The following is a 19,077-nucleotide window of genomic DNA, read 5'->3' as shown; positions in this document are numbered from 1 at the left end:
TGTGGGGGTGTATTAGAGTGATGTGGGGGTGTATTAGAGTGATGTGGTGGTGTCCCAGAGTGATGTGGTGGTGTCCCAGAGTGATGTGGTGGTGTCCCAGAGTGATGTGGTGGTGTCCCCGAGTGATGTGGTGGTGTCCCTGAGTGATGTGGTGGTGTCCCCGAGTGATGAAGTGGTGTTCCTGAGTGATGTGGTGGTGTCACCGAGTGATGTGGTGGTGTCACCGAGTGATGTGGTGGTGTCCCTGAGTGATGTGGTGGTGTCCTTGAGTGATGTGGTGGTGTCCTTGAGTGATGTGGTGATGTCCCTAAGTGATGTGGTTGTGTCCCTGAGTGACGTGGTGGTGTCCCTGAGTGATGTGGTGGTGCCCCTGAGTGATGTGGTGGTGCCCCTGAGTGATGTGGTGGTGCCCCTGAGTGATGTGGTGGTGCCCCTGAGTGATGTGGTGGTGCTCCGGAGTGATGTGGTGGTGCCCCGGAGTGATGTGGTGGTGCCCCTAAGTGATGTGGGGGTGCTCCTGAGTGATGTGGTGGTGTCCCCGAGTGATGTGGTGGTGTCCCCGAGTGATGTGGTGGTGTCCATGAGTGATGTGGTGGTGTCCCTGAGTGATGTGGTGGTGTCCCTGAGTGATGTGGCGGTGCCCCTGAGTGATGTGGTGGTGTTCCTGAGTGATGTGGTGGTGTTCCTGAGTGATGTGGTGGTGCCTCTGAGTGGTGCCCCTGAGTGATTGAGTGGTGCCCCTGAGTGATGTGGTGGTGCCCCTGAGTGATGTGGTGGTGTCCTTGAGTGATGTGGTGGTGTTCCCGAGTGATGTGGTGGTGTCTCTGAGTGATGTGGTGGTGTTCCTGAGTGATGTGGTGGTGTTCCCGAGTGATGTGGTGGTGTCCCTGAGTGATGTGGTGGTGTTCCTGAGTGATGTGGTGGTGTCCCTGAGTGATGTGGTGGTGTCCCCGAGTGATGTGGTGGTGTCCCCGAGTGATGGGGTGGTGTTCCCGAGTGATGTGGTGGTGTCCCTGAGTGATGTGGTGGTGTTCCTGAGTGATGTGGTGGTGTTCCTGAGTGATGTGGTGGTGTTCCTGAGTGATGTGGTGGTGTTCCTGAGTGATGTGGTGGTGCCTCTGAGTGGTGCCCCTGAGTGATTGAGTGGTGCCCTTGAGTTATGTGGTGGTGCCCCTGAGTGATGTGGGGGTGTCCTTGAGTGATGTGGTGGTGTTCCCAAGTGATGTGGTGGTGTCTCTGAGTGATGTGGTGGTGTTCCTGAGTGATGTGGTGGTGTTCCCGAGTGATGTGGTGGTGTCCCTGAGTGATGTGGTGGTGTTCCTGAGTGATGTGGTGGTGTCCCTGAGTGATGTGGTGGTGTCCCCGAGTGATGTGGTGGTGTTCCCGAGTGATGGGGTGGTGTTCCCGAGTGATGTGGTGGTGTCCCCGAGTGATGTGGTGGTGTCCCCGAGTGATGTGGTGGTATCCCCGAGTGATGTGGTGGTGTCCCTGAGTGATGTGGTTACAGTGGGTTGCCTCTGGTTTCAAGGAATTGAGTTTATCGGATAAAGAAGGAAACGGGACCCAGCAAAGGTTTTGACTAAAAGGCGTATGGGCTGCCAGAAGAGAAGAATAACATTCGAATACTATGGAATGTTTACATCTGCCTGGAGTTTCCCCTTTAAGTCAAAGAAATTCCCAGCGGGGCAGCGTTTTCCATGAACTCGGCTGTATATCATGTTTCTAAGAAGCGTGAAAGATAAACTCTTTTTTTTTTAAAGAAAAAAAGGGGAGTGCCTTGCATGTTTTGGTATGAATGAGCCTGGTCTGTAGAAGTGGCAAATAAGAGAGTAGCGAACTCACTGACCCCTTGGTAGTACACTCTGATTGGATCCAGTTGGGGCCTCTCATAGGTGCTCACAGTACAGGGTGCAAAAAAAATAAAAATACTGCTACATTCAGCTGCGTAGGGTTAAAGTTACCAGATGGCTCAATGCTGCCAAAAACGTGCCTCTTCAATCCTGGGCCTTTAATTTACCCATGATTGTTTCCAGGTTTGTTAGTTTCAGTGTATGAACTAACGCGCAGCTGCACCATGACTGCCAGGATTCATTAGGCTATTAAGGAGCTTGGTAGGAGCGCTACTTAACTCCTTGGACGCTCATGACGAGCTGAGCTCATCGTGAGCCACGGCACTCCGGTGCTCATGACGAGCTGAGCTCGTCATGGCCTGTGGAACGCTCAGGTGCGGGGAGAATTCCCCCGCTGTGCTGAGCGTTCCACGGGAGGCAATACACCTGTGATGAGCTGAGCTCGTCATGAGCACAAGAGCGCCGTAGCTCATGACGAGCTCAGCTCGTCATGAGCATGGGGGCGCTGTGCGCGCCCCCCTCTCCCCCAGCGCAGCGGGGGATTAACCCCCACAGCGAAGGGGTTAAAAATGCACAAAAATAAATAAATACACCAAGGCTGCAAGTGATTGGTGGCAGATCATTTTGTTGACTAATATAGTGCTTTGCGTGTTTTGGTATGAATGAGCCTGGTCCGCAGAAGCGCCAATAAGGGAGTAGCGAACTCACTGACAACTTGGTAGTACACTCTGATTGGATCCAGTTGGGGCAACTCATAGCTGCTCACAGTACAGAATGCAAAAAAAATCGAGTGTTTCAACCTGCATTTTTACAAGTGAAGGGCAAGGCAGGGCGTACAAAGTCCAGAGCAGTATTTAGTAGAATAATGCTTTTGTTCTAACAAAGCGAGCAGCTAACCAGGTGGTGCTAATGGTTGCTATTTGAGCCAATTATGGTTAATAATTTAGAGTTTAGTCTGACCCCTGGTGTTATTTGCAGTGCTCAGCATTGTAAGATATTAACTTATATCTCAAACCGCTACTGCACTCCCTGAAACACAGAAATGTCACCATTTACAACTATGCGGACGATTTGCAGCTGATATTCCCCCTCAACTCTACGGACTCTACTAAGGAATTTCAAACCACCATGCTGCACATCCAGAGCTGGATGGACCAGAACCATCTTAAGCTCAACCCAGGAAAGACCGAGCTTGTACTCCCCGGCAACAGCGCTTTAAGTTGGGGCCCCCACTTCTGGCCAGCCTCGTTGGGCCCCCCTCCTTCCCCCTCTCAGTCAGTGAAAAGCCTCGGGGTCACTCTCTGCTCCGACCTCTCACTGAAAACCCAGGTCGGAACAGTGATCTCTTCCTGCTTTTTTCAGCTAAGAAAGATTAAAAAAATCGCCCATTTGTTGTCTCATTCTGCTCTCATTCAGGTGGTAATCGCCTTGGTCCTTTCACGACTGGACTTTTCCAACTCCATCTACTTGGGCCTACCTCTCGCCCTCGTTAAACGCATGCAGATTGCTCAAAATCAAGCGGCCAGATTAATATATAAGAGTAATCGCAGGAAGTCGGCCAAACCCCTACTAGCCTCCCTCCATTGACTCCCTATAGCCCAACGGATTACCTTTAAGGTAGGCTGCATAACCTTCAAAGCCCTTCACGGCAAAAGCCCCAAGTTCGTCAATCATCTCATGAATAAATACGAACCGACCCGGGATCTTCGCTCTGCCCACTTGTCCCTTCTCTCGCTGCCCATGTTCAAAAAGAAGCGACTAGGTGGATCTCGTTTCGCTTACCTCGCCCCTAAAATTTGGAACTATTTTCCCCTGTCTATTCGGAACTGCACTAAGCTAGTAGAATTCAGGAGAGCCTTGAAGACCTGGCTATTCAAACAAGCGCACGGTTAGAGCATTGTTACCATCTGTCTCTTCAGTCACCATTTGTCTCTCAGCGCCATGAAACCTCTGGGTGACCGTGCGCTTAACAAATTCCGAATAGAATAGAATAGAATAGAAAGTGCTGACACCACCTCCGGGGTTGCAGCGCTTGGTACACAACACTGAGATTGTTGCCACAGCTTCTGTGGTTCAACTGGAAGTGTAATGTGAGCCATCGATGAGATGCATGGATGATTCTTCAATTACACTTATTGGAAGAACTGGTTTAATGTGATTTTTATTTCATTTAAGGTGTATGCATTCTAATTTGTGAAGCTGAAGCGCAGTGTGCCGCACTGCTTTAAAAAATACTTGAATATTGAAAAAAAGAGCTCAAAGTGCCGCACTCATTAAAGAAAACATACACAGATACCATGTACATGCCCAATGTGGAGTGGGGCGGGGGCGTCTTTAGAAGAACAAGAGGGGGGAGTGCAAGGAACAGGAACAGGCACCCTCGGAAGCATTTGGTGAGCCAGGGGGCGGGTGAGCGGGAGGCATTCCTTTGTAGTCTGATGGGGGGGGGATGCGAGGCGCAAATGGTGTAATGGTTGTGTGTGAGCGGCTTCTTTTCAATTCGGATGGGGGTGCGGGGGAGCAGGGGAGCGAGCAAGCGGGAGGGAACAAGCATATGGCGAGTGGCGGGGAGCAGCTTGGGAGCATGGACGTTTCTTAAATTAAACTTTTTGGGAGAACTGGTTTAATGTGATTTTTTTCATTTAAGGTGTATGCATTCTAATTTGTGCAGTTACCTGAATGCATTGTTAAAGATGAAGATCAAAGTTCCGCGCTCATTAAAGAAAACATACACAGATACCATGTACATGCCCAATGTGGAGTAGGGAGGGAGCGTCTTTAAAAGAACAAGAGGGGGAAGTGCACGGAACAGGAACAGGCACCCTCGAAAGCATCTGTTGAGTCAGGGGGCAGGTGAGCGGGAGGCATTCCTTTAGTCTGATGGGGGGAATGCGAGGCACAAATGGTGTAATGGTTGTGTGCGAGCGGCTTCTTTTCAAGTCGGATGGGGGGGGGGCGGTTTCATTAGTCTGATGAGACTATTATTTTAGCCCGATGACTGAAAAAATATATTAGATTGAGCCCCCTTAACGTATAAGCTCTCGGGGTGGACGCCGCCGGTATCTCACATCTCTTTACTCATCTACCTGGAGAGCAGAAAAGACTGCAACAAGAACATATCTCTGTGGGCAGTGCCATTCCGTTTAATAGAGCCAATCCAAAGAGAGAAGTTATTGACATTGGGAGTTGACGATGAGAAACCAGGGTCCTTTACTGGTACTCGCACTCTGCTATTACTTCATTGTTTTAGTTACTTTTTGGTTAGGCGAGTTGCAAGTTTTATTAGACAGAAATATTGTTTTGTAAGAAAAGCGCGTGACCTGCATTGTTAAAGATGAAGCTCAAAGTGCTGCGCTCATTAAAGAAAACATACACAGATACCATGTACATGCCCAATGTGGAGTGGGGAGGGAGCGTCTTTAAAAGAACAAGAGGGGGAAGTGCACCGAACAGGAACAGGCACCCTCGAAAGCATCTGGTGAGTCAGGGGGCAGGTGAGAGGGAGGCATTCCTTTGTAGTCTGATGGGGGAATGCGAGGCACAAGTGGGTAATGGTTGTGTGCGAGCGGCTTCTTTTCAAGTCGGATGGGGGGGCGGGGGAGCAGGGGAGCGAGCGAGTGGGAGGGAACGAGCATATGGCAAGCGGCGGGGGAGCAGCTCTGGTGCGAGGCTGATGGGTTTGACGAGCACGCGCATCTCATACGAGTGCATCACATGAACTGGACGTGATCCGTACTTGGTAGAGATTTTCTTTTGCCTACTATATACTCGCCTATTAATCCCTGCGCGATATAATAGGCAAGACCTAATGATCGGATAACTGCCTCCGAGCGCACTTCTTACAGACCAGTATGGGGTTATCATGTTGCTGCTACAAGCTCCTTACCTGTGTGAGTTATCAGGATCGATGCAGGGAGCAGACCGAAACCAGGCACACATGGAGGTCAATGACAAATACTGAAGAATTAACAGAGCTTCCAAGCTGGTGACCATTACTTAATTGACCCTGAAAATAAAAGACACGTTTTAGTATTCTGGTGACTTATGACCATAAAAAAAAAAGGTTATAAATTCAATATTGTGTCAAATACTTAAAAAATGGAACTGGATGTGCTGAATCGGATGTTGCCCCAGGTCATGCGTGACACCTTCCACCACTATTGCTTATGGAACTTGTAGTTTTGTTTTTCTCATTAAAAGGATGGGCTCTAAAGTCTCAGTGTTCTAAGCGATGTTAGTTAAAATCAGAGGCCTGAGTGAGGGTGAAGCATGACACTGCTCTGCTTAGCAGTGAGATGAATGACAGTTCCCCAGCCCTTCCATTCTTCGACAGCCAGAGGCTCGTCAGCCGTTCATATTTTTTTGCAATAGGAAAGAAACTTTTATTGCAGCTTGTGCCAACTGAAGAGATAAAACTCCTGAGCATGTTTAATTGACTACTGACAAACATGTACAATCAAGAACATGAGTTTCTGGAAAACTATCAAGCACACAATCAGAATCAGCCGCCCTTCACACCCAGGAATTCTTGAGGCTTTGGAGAGGATGAATTGCACGTGGTATAAGAGGAACACTACATCGACTCAAAGCTCACTTCTCAGGGATGTACTGAAATGCCAGCTTTATGGCACACTTAGCCAGCTCTTCACCTCCTCCTCCTCAAACTGTTAACCAGCTAACAGCGCAAATGAGCCTGCAACATAGCATTGCTGACTTGGTTCCACACCGGACAGGGCAAGGTGGTCAACTCCATGCTCCTCCAAGTCAGCAAGCACTCTGGTCGAGCCAGTCCTAGCCCCACATGGATGTTCCCCATCACAACTATTTTAATGGTACTAAGTTATGTTTCTGCTAAATGTATGAGTCAAAAAGTTAAAGATTTTACTAGGAAATGCTGAAAGAGAAATCATGACGTTTTTCAATATTTCTGAGTCTGCCACATTACACGGGAACATTACTTCTCTACAGCAGCAAATCATGTATGCGCCCTGTAGAAAGCATGTTTGAATGAAACATGGAATGCATTGCAGCCAACAATCTATGCAACATCATAGCAGAGTGCAAGATAACTTGTGTTATTATTCCAGCAGAAGGAAATGCCATTCCTAATGTGTACGTCATTTTAAAGACAAACCCAGGAAAATGTACGGTCAATGTTGTTCTTCGCCAGTTAAAAGACTAGCACCATTAATGCGCCAGGAAATAGAATACTATGAGAAATCCTACGTGTTGGCAGGGTGCTGCCTGCCATTATATTGCAGGTTACTTCTAACATAATCTGATTTATACATACATATTCCAGGGTGCTGCCAGCTATAGGGTCTGCACACAGCAGTCTTGAGCCAAGTACTCCGGTGGCCCTAACACTAAATATTTGGGACAAGGTACTGAGGCATAGAGAGCTGATCATATTCCCTCCCCATACACTCTGTTCCAGTTTCCTCGCGCACAATCATACCTGCTCTCGCCCCAGGAAGCTCCAGGAAGCATTGGACGCCGGACGCCTGAAGCCGACGTATTGGATCTCACGTGAATGCGCTTGTGTTCGCGTGCGCGTGCCCGTTTGTCCCGGGGGATCCTGTACCTGCACCCGCTCCGCTCTTGCTGAATGCCGAGCGAACGCCGAGCAGAGCGTTGAGTGAATAGAGGATCCAGGGGCCCGTTGCGCCCTGCTGGAGGCCGAGAATTGCAGCCGGAGGGCAGGGGGGAGGTCCAGATTTTAGCTGAGAAGCTTGAGGCGGTGAAACCCTGGCACCTGGCAGATTAACCTTAAAATTAAACTTAAAATAAAACACAGGCCCTAAGAAGTGCTGTAGGCACCAGCTGAGTTAGAGTTGGTGACAGCACCTCGGCAGACAATTAGCCGACGGTAGCAGGGGGCTGGAAGAGCGAAGGGCACTGCGGCAAACCGTGAAACAGAGGTAAGTGAGGAGCAGTTGCCCTACATAGGTTTATAATATGGAAGGGCTGTAATTGTTTTTCTTAATAATCAAGGACATTAAAACTAACCCAAAAGCAACGGTGCTAGTCACATGGGTACAGGTTATTGAACTGGTATTGGCAAAAGGGGCCTCGTGATCTAATCCCAGCGGAGGATTGAAATAGGGAAGCAGCATTTAAAACAGGCTATAGGATTGGTGACCAGAGACCAGAGTGCGAGTAACGAAGAAGGAAATCTAAAAGATAGCACTGGCCAAAGCAATAACCCGTAGGACTATAAAAACTGGGAAAAAGAATGAGATGAACATTCCAGTGGCAGGTGAAGGGAGCGGAGTAGGTAAATCAAAAGGGGCGATGAGTAAGCCAACTGGAAGGAAAAATAAGTAGCAAGGAATGTACAATCCTTGACGCTAACACTGTAATCAGCAAAACCAAAAATAGCAAAAGGTGATACATCAGTGTCTAACTCAATCAAAGACTTTTTGGGAAGACATATCAAGGGGAAGGATGTGAGGGACAAGGAGTCAAGTGCCGAGGCCTACCCAACCTCTGAGTCCATGGGCGAGGTTGGTCTAGCCTCTCCAAACCAGACCATATTTAACATCTCTGGGGTTTCTTTGAATCCACGGCTGTCCTCTTCGCCAAGAATGTTCCAGGGGAGCAGTCGAAAGCAATGTTGGGAGAGTTGACACAAATCAGAGGGTTAATGCCGGCATTAGTTAGACCGATTGGTGGGGAACAGGATGCGTTAGGCAGTAAGGATGAAGAGGTAGCTTTGTTAAGGGCTCCCAAGGTAAAGAAAGAGGAACCAACTGTACAAATATCCCAACAGTCAATGATTGTGAGGAAATGGGGTGAAAGGAGATATTACATGAGTGGATTCCCGAGGTCAAGGGGGAAGTGGAGATCGCCCTTAGAATAAGACAACAAATAAGACATCATGTAAGGAAGGTGAGAAGAGTGAAAGGAGGAAGGAACAAGAATGTCAAGAGAGGGAAATAATGCAAAGATCAAAGGAGTATAATGCAAAGCCGATAGCCGAACGAGAAGAACCTTGGAATAGGCTAGAAAGATCAAAGATCAGTAAAAGTAGTCTGGCACCAACAACGAAAAGGAAAAAGGAGAAAGAGGGGAAAGGTACAGAATTGAGGATAACTACACAATTGGGACCTGGAAATCCTAGACGTAGTAAGACCACCAAAGAAAAAGATTAGGGAGACATTCCAACAAAGAGAAGGGAAGCCCGATTAATGGGAGACATCCACGGCGTAAGGCAAGATTGTACCCCCGACGTATGGGTTTTCCTAGAACCTTCCGGCCAGGGCAAAGGTGGGAAAAAAGCCAGGGAATTAAACCCACTAAATTGATCACAACTTATATTCTCCATGTCAAAATGTGCAAGCCTCGGCAGCACTGGCACAGAGGACCTTAGAGAAGTAGGGTTTGTTACAAATAGCAAAGGGGGTGATGTGACCAAGCTCCTCTTCTACTCTGCCTTGGTGAAAGCCGCTGCATAAAATGCCAAAAATAAGCTGCAAAAGGAGGGGATTAGATTGGTAAGAAAGGAGGAATTCCAGGGGAAGCACTTCCTTACGAATCATGCTGGACTAGGGGTACGGCAGATAAGGTCAATCAACTCAAGTTGGAATAAGAAGGAGGATCTTGCAATAACTATAACTGATAACGAATTTGCAAGATACTACAGATATATTTGCTGGAAATAGGTTTAATGTCCTAGCATCCCCAGAATTTAGGGAGTAAGAAGAGGAGGGGTTCCTGAGTGAAATCGACTAGGAGCATGGGTCGTCACACAGCCTATCAGTTCTATCATGGAATATAAATGGCTACAAGAAAATATCGACTCAGAATAATTTTGATAAATTCATTAAGAGTAATGATATTGTCTGCCTGCAGGAGACTTGGCTATGCGACGATACCCGAGCAACCCTAGCTATAGAAGGTTTCGCCGAACACTCTAAAGGAGCCAAGAAAAATACTCTGGGGAGGCCAACTAACGCTGAGTTCGACACAGATAGCTAGGAAGGTTCAGAATATGTAACTACATTGTGATTGGGCATTAGGCTGTAGGGTCCTACTGCAGAAGTCGGATCCCTGCTATGATGGAATATGTATTATAAACGTTTATATACAGAAGGGAAAGGACAATGAATATAAGGTGAATTTGGGAAAACTGAAAGAAGATTTAGAGTCTGTTAGCGTAAAATATCAGAAGGATATATTATTGGTGTTCGGTGATTTTAATCATAGATTAGACCCCCAAAGGGTGGATAATTGGCACAAGGAATTTTTAGAATCTTATAATATCGAAGTAGCCATTTTCCTTAGAGGAGAGATCTCGCCAAAGGATGCGACTTTTACTCAGCTGGTGGGTTCACTGGGCATGGTGTGCGTAAATGGGAGAATGCAGCCAGATCGGCCAGCAGGACGCACTTTTTTGAGGGGCCAGCAACTCTGCCCAATAGATTATGTGTTTTGTCAGGCCTGGTGCTTTGGGCTAATTAAAAATTTTGAGGTGATGAAAATGAAAGGTAGCGACCATTATCCACTGAGGGCAGAATTACATCTATAAAGAAGCAAAAATAGAGAAAGGGTTTTGCAGGTACATGTGGATTATCCAAAACGGTTGAAAACTAGTATAACAGAGGAATATATTGAGAAATTAAAGCAAACCCAGCAGGCTATTCCTGTAGAAGAAATTCAATTAAGAAATGGATTTACCTAGTTTGAATCCACCATAGGCAAGCTGGTGGACACCTTAAGACATTTTAAATTAAGAAAGGCAGGGCCTGGGAGCCATAGTGTTAATAAAAATGTGAACACCTTGTTTGACGGTGAATGCCGGGTAGCCAAGGCACAGATCAGGCAGAAGACGAGAAGATTAAGGGTCAGGTTTAATCTGGAATTATCTCTGCCCCTCCAGTTACTAAGGTTAAAATACAAAACACTCATTCAGAACAAAAAAAAACTATAAAGATAAGTGCTGGGCAAATATGTTGGAGGTTATTGAAACTAGAGATGTCAAATGATTTTGGAAATTAGTTCAAGAAAGTGTGGGTAGAAAAGCAGGTTCTCTAGACTGTATGGTCCCTGAAGATGAATGGGTGGGCTACCTGGGAGAAATATATGGGAAATGGCCTATACAAGAAGAGTCAAGGATGCCAGTTTGGCCACAGCTGAGGGTTGACATAAAAGAAGACTTTACCTCAAGCTATATAAAGAAAATTATAGCAAGTTTGAAGCTTACCGGCGCTGCAGGCCCAGATATTCTTCCGGCAGTGATAATAAAGATTAGACCAGATTGGTGGGCTGAGTTTTTTGTAATCTTGGAAACAGGAATTGTACCAGAAAGCTGGAGGGGTGCAATTATAAGACCAATACATAAGAAGGGCGACCTAAAACTACCGAAGAACTATAGGTTAATAAATCTCCTAGACATATGGGAAAAAGTCTTTGCAAAAGCCATATTGAGTTTACTTAAAGATTGGGCAGAGGAAAACCAGATTATACCCCAGAACAGGGGAGGTTTAAAACAGGCCACTCCACAATTGACCATTGCTTTGCTCTCTGAGCCATAGCGCGGAAGTCAATTGAAACGCGGGGAAGTTTATTCTGCTGTTTTGTGGACTTCCGTACAGCTTTCGATCTGGTGGAACGGGAGCTGTTGTGGAAGGCCTTAACTAGCTACTATATCCCAAAAGATTTGTTAAGTCTGATTCAAATACTCCATACTAAGGACTGGGCGAGATAATTCTTGATATATATGGAAGTTTATCTGGGAGCATTGAGATTGGAAATGGGTTGCGGCAGGGATGTGTATTGGCCCCCCCTGCTGTTTTCCTTGTTCCGTAGGAGTAGGCGAGAACACCAAAATATCACAGGGGTGTAAAAATGAAATACAGAATAGCAAATTAAAATGCACACGAGAGACTAGGGGGATCATGAAGGAGCTATGTGGTATGATGATGGTTAAACTGTGCCCCATCACCTATACGATTAGTATTGATAAGAAAGTACTTAGAATGTTGGGGAAGGAAATATCTAAGGCACAGGACCAAAATCACCTCGCTAATAAGATCTCAGTGCTCTTTATGATTGACACATGGAAAAATGAACAATGTTCTCCCTACATTGATAGGTTACCTGATTGTCAATTAGTGCTATGGAAATAATGTGGTAAAAAGCTCAATGATTGATAAGAAGGGAAGATGCATTTGCACTGTGGGAACCTCATGTGACTTGTTACATATTTTATTATATTGCCTGAAGTTTCTAGATGTACGAATTATGTTTTTAAAACCGACATTTAAGAAATATGATATTAAATCTAGGACCCAGGCTATAACTTTGGTGACTGCAATGATCCATTTAGATATTGCCGCTGCTATTGGGAAATGTATGCAAAGAGTGAAGGCACTTATCTCTGTCCTTTTCAATGAGTTTTAGTAAAATAATTTTACCTTAGTGGGGCAACGGAGGGTTTTATAAGTGCATGCGTTTTACGATCGATTTTAGCGTATTTAATTATGTGTACTTTGTATGTGTGGTTGTGTGTGTGTGGTTGTGTGTGTGCGGTTGTGTGTGTGGTTGTCTGTGTGGTTGTCTGTGTGGTTGTATGTGTAGTTGTCTGTGTGGTTGTCTGTGTGGTTGTCTGTGTGGTTGTATGTGTGGTTGTATGTGTGGTTGTGTGTGTGGTTGTGTGTATGTGTGTGTGTGGTTGTGTGTGTGGTTGTATGTGTGTTTGTGGTTGTGTGTGTGGTTGTGGTTGTGTGTGTTGGGTTTGTGGTTAAGTGGGTGGCTGTGTGTGTGGTTGTGTGTGTGCTTATGGTTGGTTGTGTGTGGTTGTGTGTGTGGTTGTGCGTGTGGTCGTGCGTGTGGTTGTGTGTGTGTGGTTGTGGGTGTGGTTGTGTGTGTCTGGTTGTGTGAGTCTGGTTGTGTGTGTGGTTGTGTGTGTGGTTGTGCATGTGGTTGTGCGTGTGGTTGTGTGTGTGTGGTTGTGGGTGTGTGGTTGTGGGTGTGGTTGTGTGTGTCTGGTTGTGTGAGTCTAGTTGTGTGTGGTGGTTGTGTGAAGTTGTGTGTGGGTGTGGTTGTCTGTGTGGTTGTGTGTTTGTGTGTGGTTGTTGTTGTGTGTGTGGTTGGGTGTGGTGTGTATGTGGTTGTGTGTATGTGTGTGTGTGTGTGTGGTTGTATGTGTGTTTGTGGCTGTGTGTGTGGTTGTGTGTGGTTGTGTGTGTGTAGTTGTGTGTGTTGTGTTTGTGGTTGTGTGTGTGGATTTGTGTGTGTGGTTGTGTGTGTGTGGTTGTGTGTGTGTGTGGTTGTGTGTGTGTGTGTGTGTGGTTGTGGGTGTCTGGTTGTGTGTGGGTGTGGTTCTGTGTGGTTGTGTGTGTGGTTGTGGTTCTGTGGTTGTGGTTCTGTGTGGGTTTGGGAGTGGTGTGTGTGGTTGTGTGTGTGTGTGGTTGTGTGTGTGGTTGTATGTGTGGTTGTATGTGTGGTTGTGTGTGTGGTTGTGAGTGGTTGTATGTGGTTGTGTGTGTGTGGTTGTGTGTGTGTGTGGTTGTGTGTGTGTGGTTGTGTGTGTGATGGTGTGTGGTTGTGTGTGTAGTTGTGTTTGTGTGTGGTTGTATGTGTGCTTGTGGTTGTGTGTGTGGTTGTCTGTGTTTATGTGTGTGTAGTTATGTGTGCGGTTGTGTGTGGGTGTGTGTGGTTGTGTAGTTGTGTGTGTGGTTGTGTGTGTGTGGTTGTATGTATGGTTGTGTGTGTGAGGTTGTATGTGTGGTTGTCTGTGTGGTTGTATGTGTGGTTGTGTGTGTGGTTGTGTGAGTGTGGTTGTGTGTATGTATGTATGTATGTGTCTTGTAAAGCGCACTTCTGCCCTGAGGCGTCGTGGCGCTGTAGACCGCTGGGGAACCTGTCCTTGCTATCCCTGTGAGATGGTCCCTACTGGGTATCTCCAAGGTGAACCAAGGCATCCCCGGCGAATGTGGGGGGCCATTGTAGAGATGAGGCAAGCTAATGCCCAGAGTTGCCGAGTGTGATCCCTGGTTAGAGTAGGCACCGAGGCGAGAATTATCGTGTCCGCTGACCCTGGTCCACGACCCTGCCGCGTCGGGAACTGAACCCTGGTCCCGGGCCGTTCTCTGCTTCCGGGTCTGCCGCCTCTAACCAGTGAGCCACACCACTGTGTGGTTGTGTTTGTGGTTGCGTGGGTGGCTGTGTGTGTGTGGTTGTGTGTGTGCTTGTGGTTGGTTGGGTGTGGTTGTGTGTGTGTGTGGTTGTGTGTGTGTGGTTGCGTGTGATTGTGTGTGTGTGTGGTTGTGGGTGTGGTTGTGTGTGTCTGGTTGTGTGTGTGGTTGTGTGTGGGTGTGGTTGTGTGTGTGGTTGTGTGTATGTGTGTGTGTGTGGTTGTATGTGTGTTGGTGATTGTGTTTGTGGTTGTGTGTGTGGTTGTGTGTGGTTGTATGTGTGTTTGTGGTTGTGTGTGTGGCTGTGTGTGTGGTTGTGTGTGCTTGTGGTTGGTTGTGTGTGTGGTTGTGTGTGTGTGTGGCTGTGGGTGTGGTTGTGTGTGTGTGGTTGTGTCTGTGGTTGTGTGTGTCTGGTTGTGTGTGGGTGTGGTTGTGTGTGGTTGTGTGTTTGCCGTTGTGGTTGTGTGTTTGTGTGTGGGTTTGGGTGTGGTGTGTGTGGTTGTGTGTGTGTGTGGTTGTGTGTGTGGTTGTGTGTGGTTGTATGTGGGTGTGTGTGTGTGGTTGTGTGTGATGGTGTATGGTTGTGCTTGTGTGTGTGGGTGTGTGTGTGCTTGTGCTTGTGTGTGTGGTTGTGTGTGTGGTTGTCTGTGTTTATGTGTGTGTAATCGTGTGTGCGGTTGTGTGTGTGGGTGTGTGTGGCTGTGTGTGTGGTTGTGTGGTTGTGTGTGTGGTTGTGTGTGGTTTTGTGTGTGTGTGTGTGGTTGTGTGTTTGTACATGGTTGTGTGTGTGGTTGTGTGTGTGGTTGTGTGTGTGGTTGGGTCCGGTTGTGAGTGGTTGTTTGTGTGGTTGTGTGTGTGGTTGTGTGTGGTTGTGTGTGTGTGGTTGTGTGTGTGTGGTTGTGTGTGTGATGTGAGGTTGAGTGTGTGGTTGTGTGTGGTTGTGTGTGTGTTTGTGATTGTGTGTGGTTGTGTGGTTGTTGTTGTGTGTATCTGTGGGTGTGGTTGTGTGTGTGTGTGGTTGGGTGTTTGGTTGTGTGTATCTGCGTGGTTGTGTGTGTGTGTGTGTGGTTGTGTGTGTGGTTGTGTGTTTGTGTGTAGTTGTGGTTGTGTGTGGGTTTGGGAGTGGTGTGTGTGTGGTTGTGTGTGTGGTTGTGTGTGGTTGTATGTGGTTGTGTGTGGTTGTGTGTGATGGTATATGGTTGTGCTTGTGTGTGTGTGGTTGTGTGTGTGCTTGTGTGTCTGGTTGTGTGTGTGGTTGTCTGTGTTTATGTGTGTGTAATAGTGTGTGCGGTTGTGTGTGTGGGTGTGTGTGGTTGTGTGTGTGGTTGTGTGTGTATGGCTGTGTGTGGTTTTGTGTGTGTGTGTGGTTGTGTGTTTGTACGTGGTTGTGTGTGTGGTTGTGTGTGTGGTTGGGTCCGGTTTTGTGTGGTTGTTTGTGTGGTTGTGTGTGTGATTGTGTGTGTGGTTGTGTGTGTGATGTGAGGTTGAGTGTGTGGTTGTGTGTGGTTGTGTGTGTGTGTGTGTGTGTGTGATTGTGTGTGGTTGTTGTTGTGTGTGTCTGTGGGTGTGGTTGTGTGTGTGTGTGTGGTTGGGTGTTTGGTTGTGTGTATCTGTGTGGTTGTGTGTGTGTGTGTGGTTGTGTGTGTGATTGTGTGTGTGTGTGTGGTTGTGTGTGTATGTGTGGTTGTGGTTGTGTGTGGTTGTGGTTGTGTGTGGTTGTGTGTGTGTGTGGTTGAGTGGCAATGCGTGTGGTTGTGGTTATATGTGTGGTTGTGTTTATGTGGGTTACAGTAATACTAAAAGCATCTCAAAATAAAGAAACACAAACATTGAGTTTGTGGAAAGAGAAAGCACGTAGTAAGTCAGACGGGTGCAGCAAAGTATTAACACAACAACATGTTCTTTGATGTTTGATGTTCTTTGAATGAGAACATCAAAGGGGCGCCACAAAAGTGATTGCGGGCAAAAGTGAGAGTTATCGCGGGCGCTTAATGAGCATGACGAGGTTTGCCATATGGCGCCTCTGCTCCTAAGGGCTTGCCCGCGCACATGCACTGTAGCTCCAGGCTGGCAATGGTAGCATTTTTTGAGCCCTCAATAAAAGTCTCGCCAGACCAACGCATGCGCTGAGTCAGGCGAGACCTAAAAAACTAAACAAAAAGCAACAAAACTAGAAAATGCATTTCCAAATGCTGCAAAAGAGAAACAGTTAATACAAATGAAAAATATTAAACTTTGTTGGTACCTTAGTAATGTGCTTACTTCTGGGCTTCACTCCATCTGCAGCAATAAAGCTCTGAAAGGAGAAATTACTACAGTGAGTCTCAAGAGTCTTAAGTGTTACTGGTCACAGTCACGAAGACTGTGGTGTCGGAAGATATCTTTCTCTTATTTGGCTTTATAGTTCCACCAGTAACGCCATCGCTTTTAGCAGACACGCTACTGTTTGCATCATCACAACTTCAGGCAGACCAGCAATTCGGATATCACCACTCAAATTGGGTGAATATTTGACAAGTACGGTCTCGGCTTACCAAGTAGAACAAAAGAATCGGGTCTCATAACCATACACATAGCCACAGTTAGCTCTGCCGCCACTTGAGCACACCCAAACACCTCAGCACTTAAGCACCAGTCCCAGGGGAGACCATCTGTGATGTCCTTGTTAACTTGCACCACTCCTGGGTCAGCACAAGCAGCATCATGGCCAGCGTCCAACACCGCTACCACAAACATTCATGAACATCCAAAACGCTCGTCACCCAAACTACACAAAAATGGCTTTCTAGATAAGCAATGTATAGTTATCAAGGACCCCTGAATACAATGAATACAGAATTCCTAGGTCAGGGAAAAACAAATAATCGAAAAACAACAACCTAGGCAATCATGATTGGAGTTCAACAATGAACATGAGAATGAATTTCAAAGGAAAGAGAGCTACCAGTAAGTTCAGATTCTGATATTTTTTTTTTTTAAGGGTGAAGAAAAAAAAACTTTATTGTTTCAACAGAATAAACAATACGTTCCCTCCCCAAAATTGGCATCAAAGTACAGAAAATACATGTGTACGCTGTTCACCCCCCCAGCCCGGCTCCAACAGTTGCAGATAGAACAGGAAACGCAAGATTCAGATCCACGGGATACAGTGCAAGTACAGAAACTGACATAAGGAACATGTGCGTAGTCATCAGGGTAGTACCCCAGCCCCTACTCTCCCTCCCCTTCCCCCGCCACCCCTTCCTCAGGTCCCGATTCCTCGGACGAGAACAATGCAGCACTAGTAGCATCGGAGTCGCTGTCAGCTGACCCCACCGCACACATCATACGCCATGCAAGTAAGTCCTCCTGTAGCCGCTCATCCCTACGCGTATGCTGCATGTGCGTTTCTTCAGCCAATGTCCATTCCCCCACATCCCGAAGCCATAATGTCATATCTGGCGCCCTTTGTCCCATCCAGGTTATAGCCACCCGCCGTCTAGCCAGCACTAAGAGCAGCTGCAGCATTTTATATGACAGATTCCTCTTCTTAGGTTTGGGGACCAGGGCTAACAAGCAATGGATCGGGGACAGGTCAAGCCGCAGTCCCGTGACCCTCCGGATGTAGGCCACCACTACCCTCCAGAAGTCCCCGACTAGTGGGCACTCCCAAGCTAGATGGAGAAATCCGGCTCCTGCTGAACCACACCGAGGACAGGCATCCGATTTATCCGCCGCAATACGGCGCAGAGCAACTGGGGTTACGTAAGTGCGGTGCATGAAATTAAAATGGATTAATTTGAAACGTGCGTTACACGATACCTTCTTGGTGAGCGTCCCTATCCGCCTCCGCTGTCCCGGGTCCAAGGCAACCCCTAAATCTGCCTCCCACGCCGCCCAGGACGGAGACACCGGAGGCGCCGAGTCGCTTCTCATCGCTGTATAGAAAAGCGTTATCAATCGCCGTCCCGCGCCGCACGATAGCAAGATATTCAAAGTATGGGACACCTGGGGCGCCTCAGGGAACTGTGGCCACGTCGCTCTCGCCATGTCCCGCAGGCCCCCATAGTGAAGGTATTGGCCCCCCGTAAGACTGAAGGCCTCAACAGCTCTCTCCAGGGTCACAAAGGACTCGTCCGGATATAAGTCTGCCAGTGTGTCGCAGCCGCCCTCACGCCATTCCCGAAACGACATGTGCTCTTCCATTAGAGCGACCGGTGCCAATATCCATATCGGCAGCTCCCTATGAAAAGGGGCCCGTCTCAGCACTCTTTCCACCACTCGCTGCCAGATCCCCGCAGTATGCCGAACAATATACGGCAGGTTGCCATCCGCGCCTCTGCCACGCATCAGAGCCAATTGCAACGCCCTCTCATCTGCGCTACCAGCCAGGAGTTGCAATTCCCAATTTTCCGCGCCCGCGAACCAGCGCGCAGCCGGTATAAGTTGGGCCGCGTAATAGTAGAGATCAAAGCGTGGGGCCTCCAAGCCCCCCTCCTCCCAGCGCCTGACCATCGTGCGCAGCGCAACTCTGCTGCGTCTGCCTGCCCAAAGCAGGGAGGTAAGCATCGTGTTAAGCTTGTTGAAAATTCGAGGGGGAAGAGGACAGAGGGTATTCTGTAGGATATACAATATTCTAGGCAGCATCACCATCTTTGAGACGGCCAATCGTCCCATGAGGGAGAGAGGAAGCGTATTCCAAAAGAACACAGATTGTTGTAGGGAACTGAGCACACGGTCGGCGTTGCGGGCCAGCAATTGTTCATCAGAGACAGCCACCTGAATACCCAAATAGCGGAAGGCCTCCATCTCCCACCGCAGCCCCAGGGGCGGGAAACCCACACGAGGGTCTTCACCGCATCCCGCAAGGGGAAAGATCAGGGATTTCTCAGGATTAAGACGCAGCCCAGAAGCTGCACCAAAGCGTTCCAAGTGGCGTAACAGGATCGGCAGCGACTCCCGCGGGGAGGTCAGGTAGAACAATGCGTCGTCCGCATAAAGCGAAACCAGGTGTACCACATCCCCCACTCGTATTCCCCAGGGTGCCATCTCCGCGCGTAGTGTCACTGCGAGGGGCTCAATCGCCAGAGCGAACAGGAGCGGTGACA

At 47.8% G+C, this 19,077-nt stretch overlaps 1 long non-coding RNA gene across 2 annotated transcripts in view; it reads right to left on the bottom strand.

The window, feature by feature from the left end:
• The window catches only part of LOC147665095 (uncharacterized), a 47,403-nt gene that overhangs the window by 15,574 nt on the left and 12,752 nt on the right, over positions 1–19,077 (bottom strand). For both annotated transcript variants that reach the window (XR_015305046.1, XR_015305047.1), the window contains exons 2-3: positions 16,236–16,286; positions 5,737–5,856 (exon numbers count right to left, since the gene is read on the bottom strand). This is a non-coding gene — a long non-coding RNA (uncharacterized LOC147665095). The remainder of the gene's footprint in view (positions 1–5,736; positions 5,857–16,235; positions 16,287–19,077) is intronic.

Source organism: Lissotriton vulgaris, unplaced genomic scaffold (genome assembly GCF_964263255.1).
Source record: "Lissotriton vulgaris unplaced genomic scaffold, aLisVul1.2 SCAFFOLD_1404, whole genome shotgun sequence".
NCBI classification, from domain to species: Eukaryota; Metazoa; Chordata; class Amphibia; order Caudata; family Salamandridae; genus Lissotriton; species Lissotriton vulgaris.
Note: the sequence above shows the minus strand (reverse complement) of the source record. Positions and strands in the feature narration are given on the sequence as shown.